At 49.1% G+C, this 12890-nt stretch overlaps 1 long non-coding RNA gene across 4 annotated transcripts; it reads right to left on the bottom strand.

Annotated features, from left to right (window-relative positions):
* Nucleotides 1-6: 6 nt before the first annotated feature.
* On the bottom strand, nucleotides 7-12631 carry LOC122192940. Of its 4 annotated transcripts, XR_006182749.1 has the most exons (4): nucleotides 8730-10925; nucleotides 7287-7630; nucleotides 1968-2157; nucleotides 7-1295 (listed from the first exon to the last, which is right to left on the bottom strand). It is a non-coding gene; the product is annotated as an uncharacterized LOC122192940 (long non-coding RNA). The 4 variants fall into 4 exon arrangements; XR_006182747.1 differs by lacking the exon at nucleotides 8730-10925 and adding an exon at nucleotides 12389-12631 and having other exon boundaries at nucleotides 7-2157; XR_006182748.1 differs by lacking the exon at nucleotides 8730-10925 and adding an exon at nucleotides 12519-12631 and having other exon boundaries at nucleotides 7-2157.
* Between the last annotated feature and the right edge of the window lie 259 nt (nucleotides 12632-12890).

Here is a 12890-nt window from a genome sequence, read left to right as displayed (position 1 = left end):
GATTGAGCCCCCACGGAGTGAGCAAACTCTTTGTATGATCTCTGTCAAACCCCTTGGGAACTTGCTAAGAACTGCAGCCACTGCTGTTGAACTAGAAGTTGATGCATTGGTTTCACCAGAACAAAGTCACATATACCACTGGCTGTATGTTTTTGTGGCTGTTTTTTACCTTTTAAGAAAACATACACATCCATAAAATAAGTTTTGTACCTCATCTACGGTAACTATACAGCCCGGCACCTGCCTGCACTCCTGGTTATCTGGAGAGGTTCCAGAGGGCTGGAGGCTTGCCGATGTGATGCCATCTACAAGAAGGGCCGCAAGGAGGATCCTTGCAGAGCCTCTCAGCCTGTAGTTGGTCCAGTACCAGTTGGTCCATTTGTCAGCCTGGTACCAAGGTCAAGCTGACAGGCCTGTAGCCCCCCTGGCAGCGTTCAAGTGGTGTCTGGATGAAGAGCTAAGAGATATGGTTTAGTAGCTTGTGGTAGCAGTGGTGATGGGAGGGCGGTTGGACATGATGATCTTGCAGGTCCTTTCCAACCTTGTGATTCTATGATTCACAAGGGCTTCTCCAGCTTTTGCTTTCAGCAAGGACCCAGTCTGGGCACACCTTGAATTCCCTATCGAAGTGTGTTAGATTTACACTGGCACAAACAATGAGGACAGAAGGCTGGCAAGCTCGATGAGCTGCTAATGTAGCACAGCTTAGGTTTCAGCTTTCTGCCTTTGTATCACTGGAGCCTTGCAGTGGAAGACTGGCTCGCATGTGGGGCAGACTGACTTTTCTCAGCTAAATGCTAACAGGCTGCCCAGAAGGCCTTCTGTCCCACCTAGTGTCTTCCTGTGGACAGCAGACTCAATGCAGAAGCAGCTTTCTCATTGGTGGCATGGGAGCACGGGTCAGAGCAGTGCCAGCAGAAGCAGCCATGAACAGCAGTGGACGTTCTGCCCAGTGACAAATTTAAGCTAATTACCTGTGAGAAGTGACCACATGAGATCCTCACAACCACCCTGCCGTGTAGATTTGCCCCCTGGGCCCTCTCCCTGGCCTCAACATGCCCATTTTCTCCAGCTGAGGGTCACCCAGGGGAGAAGTTCTCCTCTGGGTGACCCAGGAAGGCCCACAGCTGAACTAACCAGAAATCTTCACCGAAATCTTACACTCAGGCACCACCAAACAGCTCTGAAATCACTCAGCAGTGAACAGTCCTCTGTGTTAGCAACTGTGAATACGGAGACACATCAGAGCAACAGCAACGTGCGATGTGTGCTGTGGGACCAGCTCAGACCTGTAGCTGGGGAGGCAAGAGAAATGACAGAGATATTATTTATTATGGACGGAGCCAAAAAAAAAAACATCCTCCAGGCCTGAGTGTTTCATTTGTTTCTCTGCTAAAGAGAAGTCACCACTAATGACAGGATGAACAGCTCCACAAAGCACATACTATGCAGCCAAAGGTCCTCATTACAGTGAAAGCTGACTCCCCCATTGCAGAGCAGGGCCTGAACCAACATTACCTGTGCTGCTGCAGGTGCTGCAAGCTTTCCCCAGCCTCCTGCCTGCCTGGCCATGCGAGGAAGCACAATGTGCAGGTAAAAGGCCATTGGCAGCATGCAACAGCCATACATCTCAGAAACAACAAGCATTTATTATTGGTTCATTTAACAGAAGGACTTGGGTTGGACTTTGCCTCTTCCAGTCTCTGCCTAGATCAGTCTCACGGGGCACCTCAGCCCCTCTCTTTCCACTGCTTTGATGTGTGATTTTAAGGGTTTTCATGGGACACCCACTCTCTCTCCCCTACCCAGCCTACCTCTGGGGCTGGAAGAGCAGCTGATGCCCCGTAGCTTTAACCAGAAAGCAGGCAGGGTTGTGCAATAGGGTAACTGCACTGTGCCATCCTGCCCACAGGTTAGCTGCCTGCATCATTCCCAAGGCCATGCCCCAACCTGGCAGGAACTCTCACCTGTACGGCTGCAGTCAACTCAGCTGCCAGCAGCTGGGCTGTGTCCTGCCCTGGATTCATCCTGCCATCCGTTCAGAGAGTAGCAGTAGAACACAGAGTGGAAACTGGAAGGGACTTCAGCCATTCAATCCTCTTCGTGATGGGGTTTTCTCTGCCTTTTTCAGCTCCCATGGCCAGCTTAAACCTTAACCTATACAAGCAAAAGTGATAAAATAATAGTAACATAATAGGAATGCACCTTTTTCAATAATACGTATTAGTACACAATAATACTATTGTAACAGTACTATTGTTTAACAAGGAATACTGAAACAATACGGGGTCATAACACTTGCACAGCAGTTTCCATTAATTGCTACACGAAACATGCATGATTCCAGGAAGCATTCTGCTTGGAAATAGCAAGTTTTCCACCATTCCCCACCAGTGCTTTGTGTACATGTTCTTTTAAGCTGCTTGCAAACACAGGCTGTGATTGATGTGGCTAGGAGTGCTGTGACTTCTCCATTCACTGGCTCACCCTGATTTAGATCCGTGCAGTCTGTGATCTGCCTTCAGCTGACCAAACACCTCTTGCAGCTCATAATTCTTAACTCGGAGCAGGCAAAGCGTGTGAACTAAGGGGATCACCGCATTTTCTGCAGGAAGGTTTAGCCCTGGCACAAACAAACCACCCAAACGTCTGCAGGCCTCCATCTGGTTCAAGTTTATCCTGCAGAGCTGCCACTCACACCTTTGGTGATGCTGGGAGCTCTTGTGTCTGCCCTGCAACTTGCCTGCTCCGGGCCAGCCAGGTCTTTCACTGCATGGGCATGTTTCACTCAGCTCTGCCTTTTGCATTGGATTAATGGATTAACCCCTAATCTTTGCAGTGACCTAACTTGTAGCCTGACTGATGGCTCCACTTGTTTTCTTGCAACACAAGAGAAGGGATCACCATACCAAACAAACAGCTGCTGGAGAGAAGGAAAGAAACTCAGCAAGTAGTTTATGGGCTACTTCTGTCTTCTGTTCCACAATAGGTGTGATTTGGTGTGGCTAAACATTCGGAGAGGGTTGTTTCTCCCTCATTCCCACTACTGCGGGATCTGGTTGCTTTAACAAGTCTGTGGACCAGCTGCAGGCTCTGGAAGATTGACCTTTTGAAGAAGGCCAGAGCGTCATCAGCCATTCACTTATTAAGCCACTTCAGGTCCGTAGTGGAATACAGAAATCTCTGGCTCCAGCTGGAGGCAAGTTCACAGCAGTTGCACAGTGTATCAAGGTGCATGAAAACACATATTCCAAAGAAAAGAGAATGGGAAGAGCAGGGACCAAAGAGACTTTCACATGTAGTCTGTCCCAGCAGAAAGATGTTCCTCCTTGTCTTTCAAGTACTGAGACAGGATGCTGCTCCCCTCTCTCCATCAATGTTATCAAGTCATTGAGTCTTGTAATGTATTAACCCTCCTTGACATTGTGAAACAAGACCTCAGTTTGACTGAACTACTGCCCCAGAAGTTAAGTGCAAAGCCTGGCTGCTCTGTTAGAGGTAAAGCTGAGTCAGTGCAGTGCCTGCCTTCTCCGGCTGGGCAGGGAAGGAATCAGCTGGGCTGTGATTGCAGGGCCAAACTTCTGCTTTACTGCATGGAGTGAGTGGAGTGCCTCAACAGAGACCAGCATCCTTACAGAGGGCTGATGGCCAGCCAGTTCAGCCCTCTTTCTGTCTTCTGGTGGGTGAAGCAGTGCTTGGGCAAGGATATGTGTGATGGGATGCTGGCGCACAAAGTCATGCAGTAGGGAGCAGTGGCAGTCCAAGGCAATATATCAGTGAGCCCATCTGGCAGAGACTCATCCTGATGGGGCATCACCATGGCTAGAAGCCAGCTCTGATGAAATTCACAGAGAATGCTCAGACACTGGAGGAGGCAGGCTGCATTCCTCCATCGGTTCACAATGAGAGACCAGAGAAGTCCAGACAGCAGACGCAGGGTTGCCCACATCCGTTTTAAGAGCTTAGTCATTTCCTTGAGCACAGTGGAAAAGTTTCAACATATTTCAAGGGCTGGGACCTCAAAGGAGTACCTGTGAACTCATCCCAGATAGCGTGATGCAGTCACCCAGCGACAGGTACAGGTGGCCAAAGCTGGCAGAGTAGGCAAGAGGTGTGAGAACACAGAAAGCCATCAGAAGACGTCTGAGATTGTCCTTATAACAGGGTTTGCAGCAGAGTTTGTGGGATCTGACGTTAAGCGGCTGGGATTTCCCGAGACTATAAAACTGCAATCAAACGTCTCCTCGGGCTCAGTCTCATCTCCTAAGAGGAAGGGGTTGAGGCGTTTTTCCTCCGCGCAGCAGTGCAGGTGCTGCGGGATGCCGTCCAGGTCCCTGCGCGGCACCACAGCGACTCCTAGCGGCACAGAGAATCTTAGAATCACAAGCTTGGAAAGGACCTGCAAGATCCTCACGTCCAACCGCCCTGCCATCACCACTGCCACCACAAGCACTAAGCCACATCTCGCAGCACCTCATCCAGACGCCTCTCCAACACTGCCAGGGACGGCGACTCCTCCAGCTCCTTGTGCAGGGCATACCAGCATCTGACAGCTCTCTGAGAGAAAAAGCTTTTCCTTATGTCGAACCTAAACGTCCTCCAGGCCTGAATGTTTCATTTGTTTCTCTGCTAAAGAGAAGTCACCACTAATGACAGGATGAACAGCTCCACAAAGCACATACTATGCAGCCAAAGGTCCTCATTATAGTGAAAGCCGACTCCCCCATTGCAGAGCAGGGCCTGAACCAACATTACCTGTGCTGCTGCAGGTGCTGCAAGCTTTCCCCAGCCTTCTGCTTGCCTGGCATATACATCTATAAAATCAGTTTTGTAACTCACCTATGGTAACTATACAGCCATCACCTGCCAGCACTCCTGGTTATCTGCAGAGGCCCCAGAGGGTTGGAGGCTTGCTGATGTGATGCCATCTACAAGAAAGGCCGCAAGGAGGATCTGAGAAACTACAGGACTGTCAGCCTGACCTCGGTACCAGGGAAAGTTATGGAGCGAATTATCTTGGGTGAGATCACACGGCACGTGCATGGCATCCAGGGGACCAGGTCCAGCCAGCATGCATTCATGAAAGGCAGGCCATGCTTGATTCACCTCATCTCCTTCTATGACTGGGTGAGCAGCCTGGCAGAGAGGGAAAGGCTGTTGATGCATCTACCTAGACTTCAGCAAAGCCTTGGACACGCTCTCTCGCAGTATTCTCCTGGGGAAACTGGATGCCCGTGGCCTGCACAGGTATGCCCTTCTTTGGGTAAGGAAGTGGCTAGAGGGCCGTGCCCAACGGGGAGTGGTGAATGGAGTTAAGTCCGGCTGGCAACCCATTTCAAGTGGTGTCTCCCAGGGCTCGTGGTCGTACAACTTTTTGCACGTCGGATAGAATCACTAGGGGCATTATTATGTACTGACCTTCGAGAAACAACAACCTGCAGAATCACAGAATTGTAGGCTCTAGAGATCGAGTCCAACCCCCCTGCCAAAGCAGGTTCCCTACACCAGGTCGCACAGGCAGGCATCCAGGCAGGTCTTGAACATCTCCAGAGGAGACTCCACCACCTCCCTGGGCAGCCTGTTCCAGTGCTCCGTCACCCTCACTGTAAAGAAGTTCTTGCGCACATTCGTTCAAAACTTCCTATGCTGCAGCTTATGTCCGTTTCCCCTTGTCCTGTCTCCATGCCCTTGAGATTTTAGTGGTGCAGCTGGGATCTAATTGCTCACCTGTATGCAGGCATTAGTGAGTTACAGCTGGGTACACGTGACACACACAAAATGTAGTTTTAAGGCTGTAGTCTCATTGGAGCTACATATTTATAAAGTCACTGGTTTGCAAAGCATTAATACTGATGCAACTACAATCAGAATCCAGCCTGACATGTACAGCATTCTGCAAGGGGCATGCGTGAACCTGGACAATATTGACAATGCAGTGAACATCTGTTGGAGAAGGCTTGGGTTGAACTGAGACTGTCCTGTGGCAGGGCGTTATCTCCCAAGCCCTTCCAGCTCTATCATCAATAACTCCATGCATTTTCAGTTCCCTTCCTCCTTTGGATTTCATTCTAAATGATGCTGGTTTTTCTGAGGCTTAAAAAACAAGAAAAACAACAAGAAAGAACCCCAGTATCCAACTGGCCTGCCTCAGCAAGCAGAGGACATTTATCTAGACATTTGGGATGCAGACTGCTCTCTACAGAAGCAGCAGAAACAAAATCCAAGGCTGAGCCCAAGCAAAGACAAGGTATTAGATGAAATAAACTGCACCAGGAAGGCTTTAACTCCTCTTCCCTCACCATTTTACTACGGTCCCAGAAAGTCAAGGCTAACGTAAGTCCTGGCAGCCCTTGCACAAGGATTGTCCTGAAGAAGTTTATTTTTTTTTCTTCTCTCCCACCCATTCCCCCCCCCCTCCAAAAGAAAAAAATAAAATAAAATCCACGATGAAGGGGATGCATGAACTCTGGGCTGAGCCACTGTTTGCATTTTTAGAAATAGTGGCTCCCTCCCTTCTCTCCTTATCCTCAAAATACGCTCATTAAGAGCTCCGTTACTTTCCCATGCAGACATGCTTCCTGGCAAGGCTATTTGCAATCCTTGTTTCCTTTGCACTGTAGCAAATGCAGCTAAGAAACATCTATGATGGAGTAAGAAATGCAGTCAATCTCAGTTTCCCGTGCTGTGACCAGAAGCTCCTTTCTCTTGACTGTGCTGCCTATTTAACTTCTGCAGCACAGAATCATAGGATGGCTTGAGTCGTAAGGGACCTCGAGGATCACCAAGTTCCAACCCCCAGCATTTTCTAGAAATAAACCCTGACTGTGTTATGCTTCCTGTAGGAATTTAAGCATCTTTATTTTCCTCCAACAGATTATTTCAGGGTTTGCTACATTGTTCTCTTGTGCTGTGTGTGGCAACCACTTCCATTACTTTCAGACAGCCTCGTTTTTCTGCTGTGCCACCCACTGGAGATGAGCATAGCCCCACTGAAAGATGTACCAGCAGGAGGCACAAACCCAAAGAACTGAGCCATCTTAGAGCAGGGAGTGTTAACAGCTGACACACAACATTTTATCACACCACATCAACTTGTACTTGTGTACAGATCAGTATGATCTGCCTCCTTAAACCAGGGAACGGGTTTGGGGTTTGCAAAAATAATCCAGATGAACACAGCGGCAAGAACACAGAGAGAGAGTTAGCTTTGCAGCAAGGATGAATAGGAAATAACATCTGAGGGGGAAATGGGCAGGAGAAAGAGCTTGCACGGGGCGGGCACCCACCTTCATAAACTGCTCCATCTCTGCCACTGTGAGCTGAGTGAAATTCTGCAGAAAAGCCTCCTTCATCTGAGCAGCTGCCATTTTCTGCTGCTTTTCGGCAGTCCTCTCCAGTGCCTGGAACACAGCTGCACCCACCAGCAAGTAGACGAAGTAGCTGCCCACCAGCAAACCTGTCTGCAGCTTGCCACTGCACATGGCCCTCGGTAAGGGACAGGGAGAGATTGGTAAATCCCACAAACTCCTGAGGAGCCTCCCCTAGGCAGGAAGAGCCCTCCCAGCTGCTGTTTCCACTGGGATCTTGCGCTGACAGGGACAGCGAGATGTCAAATACACTCAAGGGGAGGCTGGGAGTTTTTTTTTTTTTTAAAAAAAAAAGAAAAAAAGAAAAAAAGAAAAACAAATGAACAAAATTAAAACAAAGACAACAACAGCAAAAACAAGCAAAAAAAAACCCAACCCTTTCCACTCTCTGGGCTGCATGCTGTTTAGGGATTTCCTCTTGTCTGCGAAACTCTGACTTGCTGAGTTCTCAGGAAAAATGAGTCAGGATGTTAGGAGCTGGCAGGTGGCCATCTCCTCCTGCTCAAGGAACACTCACCAGAGGAACAGGTGAGGACAGTCCTCAAAGGGCCCATAGTGGAGCTTTCTTGGAGAAAAACACTGTTTTCCCTTCTCTGCCTCCAACTGATGCCTAGAACTGTGTCCCAAGGCTCACAAAGACCCTTCTTGCTCTGTGTTCAGGGGCAGCATCGGGCAAATGCAGCTGGACTGCTCTCCTGCAGTTCACTAATCTGCTTGTAGGACGGAGAATGATCATGAAGACCTGCAAAGAGCAAACTAGGAGAACCAGGCAATGTGCTTAAGGTCAGGACTGCCACTGGGAAGAGCCAAGAGGAGCATAGAATCATAGAAACGTTTGAGTTGGAAGGGGCCCTAAAAAGCCATCAGGTCCCACTCTGCAAGCAGGGACACCTATAGCCTCATGAGGTGCTCAGAGCCCCGTCCAGTTTGATCTCCAGTGTCTCCATGGCATCTCCCACCTCCTTGGGCAACCTGTGCCAGTGCCTTACCACGCTTTTTGAAAAAAATTTATTCCTTATATCCAATCTAAATCTCCTCTCTTTTAGCTTGAAACCATTTCCCTCTGTCCTGTCATAACAGACCCTGCTGAAGAGTCTGATCCCTTCTTTCTTATACCCCCTTTCATGAAATTCACCAAAGATCAGTGCAAAGTCATGCCCCAAGGAAAGCAGAACCCCTAGCAAGGACTGACTAACTGTGGAGCAACTCTGAGGAAAAGGATGTGAGGATCCAGAGAGGCTCTGCAATCTCCATTTCTGTGTTTTCTATGACCCAGTTGGATACAGTCCTGAACACCTGGTCTGACCACAGAGATGATATAATTTTGAGGAAAAGGTTGGACCTGCCGAGGTCACTTCTCACCTGAATTATCCTGTGATCCTGCAATGTCAGGAAAGAATTAATTACAGAAAAGTCATACTGGTATCAGCACATAGAAGAAAATGCAGAGGCTTGGAGGCTGGTTTCATGGAGCTGATGTAAACAAGAAACGGCAGATGGCTCCACTCTGACAAGTGCAGGTTGTCCTTTCACACATAAATCTGTTTTACCTCAGAGGAAAACAGGAAAACTATGAATGAAAGTAAGTAGCTCCACAACACCTTTAAAATGAAAAGATTTTCATTAAAGTTACTGGAAAAGGGCTTGTAGAAACCGGATCCGACTTCCTTTCACTTCTTTTGAGGCTACGGAGTGTGGAAGGTGTGTTTCTTCCTCAGATCTCATCGGCTTCTGCACTGTTCTGTAAATAAGAGCACCTGCAGCTTTACCTTTTCATGTCTCTCAGACTTCCAGCTCTGTGAGATGGGAGAAACACCATTATGTATGCAAATACTGTATTTCCTCATCTACAGAGTGCAGGCATGCGGGTAACAGAGAAGAATTCTTTTCTCAGTAAGATGGAAGGAAAAACATGAATCTCACAGAAGATGCTGAGTTTTGAATTCACTTGCAGTTGTTTAACCAGGGTGGGTAAACGGAGCCATGTTCTTCTCATGCTCTCTTTATTGGTTTGGTAGTTCCTCACTCTTATTTTGGACTCTCAATATGATCACAGCTGTTTTTTAGAGACAGCTCTTTCAAAATCTATTCATCTCCTAGCATAGAGGCAATTCCTCTGCCCCTCTGCTCTGCCTATCTCATCCAAAAAGCTTTTAACCTTCAATTTTAGTGTCCCAGTTGTGTTATTTGTCCCACCATGTTTTCATGATACCAATTAGGTCACAGTTTTCTAATTGCACAGTGACTTCCAGCTCCTCTTGCTAATTTCTAAGTCAGCTTGCATTAAAGTAATGGCATTTCAGCCGGGCTATCAGCCATGTTATGTTCTCGGAGGAGCCCTCCTGAATTCCTCTGGGAAAAATCTGAGGTTTTCCCCTTCTGCTTTCTAAAGCGACAGTGTTCCCTGGCTCTTCCCTGTCACTCAGAAGTACATCCCCTTCCCTCACTGAATCTTCAGCCCAGGATGTTTTTGCTCCACTGGTCAGTTGCATCCCATCCAATGTCAACGTGCCTGGTCTCTCAAAAAGGACATCATCAATCAAGGAACCCAAAACTTTGAGTGTGACACCACCCACACACCAGTCATTCAACTGATCTGTTCTCCTCCTTCTACCTGGGTCCCAGGCGGAGGTCCCTGGGAGGACAGGGGACACTCCCCATACTCCCAATTCCTTCAACATCCTTCCAAGGAACATGAAGTCTCTTTTAATATTTGAAATTTCCTTCTTGCAGCCTCAGCTGACCCAACTTGAAGATGCAGGAGTGGATCGTATTCCTCTGGCTTTATAAGACTCAGTAGCCTCTTCTTATTGTCTGGGCGACGGACAAATGGGTACCTCTGAGCGAGGAGTCCTCAGTTACTAACATCCTTTGCCTGTTTTTGGTGGCATTGATTCTAAATTGGGTCCTTGGTTGGAGCAACTTAATGCGGTTGTCTCTTCCTGAGTCTAAATCATTTACCCGTGCCCTCACCTTTTTCCAACCCCGGGCCCTTGCATCTGTTGCTTAAGGGCACTACAGGAGGAGACAACTCGTGCTCTGAGCAGAGACGAAGGTCCAGTTTCCCCTGTCTTGTGTGTTTCTGTGGTCTGTCTTCTCAAAGTTGGAATCTAGTTTAGTTTCCTCCTCTTGCAGGAATTTAAGACAGGGCTGGCAGTCTGCCCATGTCACTGCGCAACACCGGGCATCAATCTCTACCTATCTGATTTCTGAATACTATGCATCCAGATGATTTCCTCATGCAATTCAGCCATTTGCTCAAAAAGTTCATCAAGCAAAGCACATTGCACCCACGATAGCCCTCTCTGCCTTCAGGCCTTTAGTCCTTCCTGCATGAACTACCACACCAAGACCAAACTGATATGCCACATGCTGATTGCCACGTTCCTGGTCACCCTCCATCCCTGAGGCTGCCTTTGTACACATTAGGGTGTTATGCTGCTCCATTTCAGAATGTTCCTGCACTGGAGCTGATTGCCTTTGAGAACCTCCTTTTCTCCCAGTTGTCTGGAGATGACATCCAGCACAAGCTGTTCCATCACCTTTCCAGGGACAGAGGTGAGGCTGACTGGCCTATAATTGCCTGGGTCTTCCTTCTTGCCCTTTTTGAAGACTGGAGTGACGTTGGCTATCTTCCAGTCTTCAGGCACCTCCCCTGTCCTCCAAGACCTCTCAAAGATGACAGAAAGCGGTTCAGCAATCACCTCTACCAGCTCCCTCAGCTCCCATGGATGCATCCCATCGGGTCCCATGGATTTGTGAACATTGGTGTTGCCTAAGGTGCTCCCGGACCACCTCTTCCCTGACTGAAGGGAGGTCTTCCATTCCCCAGACCCTCTCACTAACCTCCAGGGTCTTGGATTCCCAAGCGGGAGCTTTTTCACTGAAGACAGAAGCAAATAAGGCACTCATATCTCCGCCTTCTCAGCATCCCCCGGTTACCAAAACACCCCCATCACTTAGCAGGGGAGCCACATTCTCCTTAGTCTTACTTTTACTGTTAACGTACTTTAAAAAGCCTTTTTTATTATCCTTTATCCCCTTCGCCAGATTTAATTCCAGGCGGGCTTTAGCCTTCCTTGTCGCATCCCTGCAGGCCCTGACAACATTCCTGTATTCTTCCCAAGTGGTCAGACCCTTTTTCCACATTTCATGGGCCTTCTTCTTTCCTTTGAGTTTGTGCACGAGCTCCTTGCTCATCCACACAGGTCTCCTGCCACCCTTTCCCGATTTCTTCTGCATAGGGACGCACCGATCCTGAGCTTGGAAGAAGAGCCGCTTAAATGCCGACCAGCTCTCACAGGCCCCCTTACTGTCCAACACCCTAGCCCATGGGATAGCTCCAAGTAGGCCCCGGAAGAGATCAAAGTTGGCTCTCCTAAAGTCCAGGGTAGCAATCCTACTTTTTGCTTTACTTCTTCCACTCAGGATCTTGAACTCCACCATCTCGTGGCCACTACAACCCAGGCTGCCCCTGACCTTTACTTCCCTGAGAAGCCCTTCTCTATTAGTGAGAATAAGGTCCAGCAGTACCCCTCTCCTCGTCAATTCTAGGATCCTTTTACCCCTTGCAGACAGGTGAGCTCCATCTGCAGCCGTCATGCCAGGAGCCGAGTAAATTGCCCCATGGTCAAAAAAACCAAAGTTCTTGTGCCCGCACCAGCCTCTAAGCCATTTATTGATGAGGAGGGTTTTTTTGATCCTCTCAGTGTCCTTCCCCGCCACTGAAGGGATAGAAGACCACCTGCACTCCCGCACCATCCAGTACCCTCCCCAGACCCTTGAAGTCATTCTTGATAGCCCTTAGGCTTCTCTTGGCAGCATCATCACTGCCAACCTGAACTACCAATAAGGGTAGTAGTCAGATGGGCGAACAAGCCCAGGCAGCTTTCTAGAGATGTCCCTGACCCGTGCCCCAGGGAGGCAGCACACTTCCCTCCGGGTGGGGTCAGGACGACATATCGGGCCCTGAGTTCCTTTTAGAAGGGAGTCTCCTACAACTATCACCCTCCTTTCTTTACCGGAAGAGGCGGCCTTCAAGCGTGGAGCCGACTGCCTCTCCTTAGGAAATCTCGGAGGCTGTGCCACCGTCTCATTCTCAGCCTCCTCACCCTCCAATTCCAGGGTTTCAAACCTATTACTTAGAGGCACCTGAGGAACCGAGGTAGGTCGGGAAGGGCGCCGCCTGCGTCGCTGAGGTGGGACGTGCTGCCATTCCGCCCCTCCTCTCAAGTCAGCTCTCTTGGTTTGACTACGGCAAGGGAGAGAGGCCACTACAGGCTGGGGGTTGCAATCTCTGCTTGTTTCCCGCAGAGAGTTACACCACCTGTCTATCTCCCTCTCGCAGTCTCTAATGGATCTTAACCGCTCCACCTCCTCCCTAAGCTCCACCACAAGGCTGAGCAGCTCATCCACCTGCTCGCACCTCACACAGGCGGCATCCCTCCCATTGTCCCCCGGCAGCAGCAGACTCAGGCACTCCCTGCAGCCAGAGACTTGAACCGCCACAGTTTTGGGCAGTCC

This window comes from Lagopus leucura, unplaced genomic scaffold (genome assembly GCF_019238085.1).
Source record: "Lagopus leucura isolate 7727_CA_CO unplaced genomic scaffold, USGS_WTPT01 96-15_obj-0_obj, whole genome shotgun sequence".
NCBI classification, from domain to species: Eukaryota; Metazoa; Chordata; class Aves; order Galliformes; family Phasianidae; genus Lagopus; species Lagopus leucura.
The sequence above is the reverse complement of the archived record's forward strand: the minus strand, read 5'-3'. Positions and strand labels throughout refer to the sequence as shown.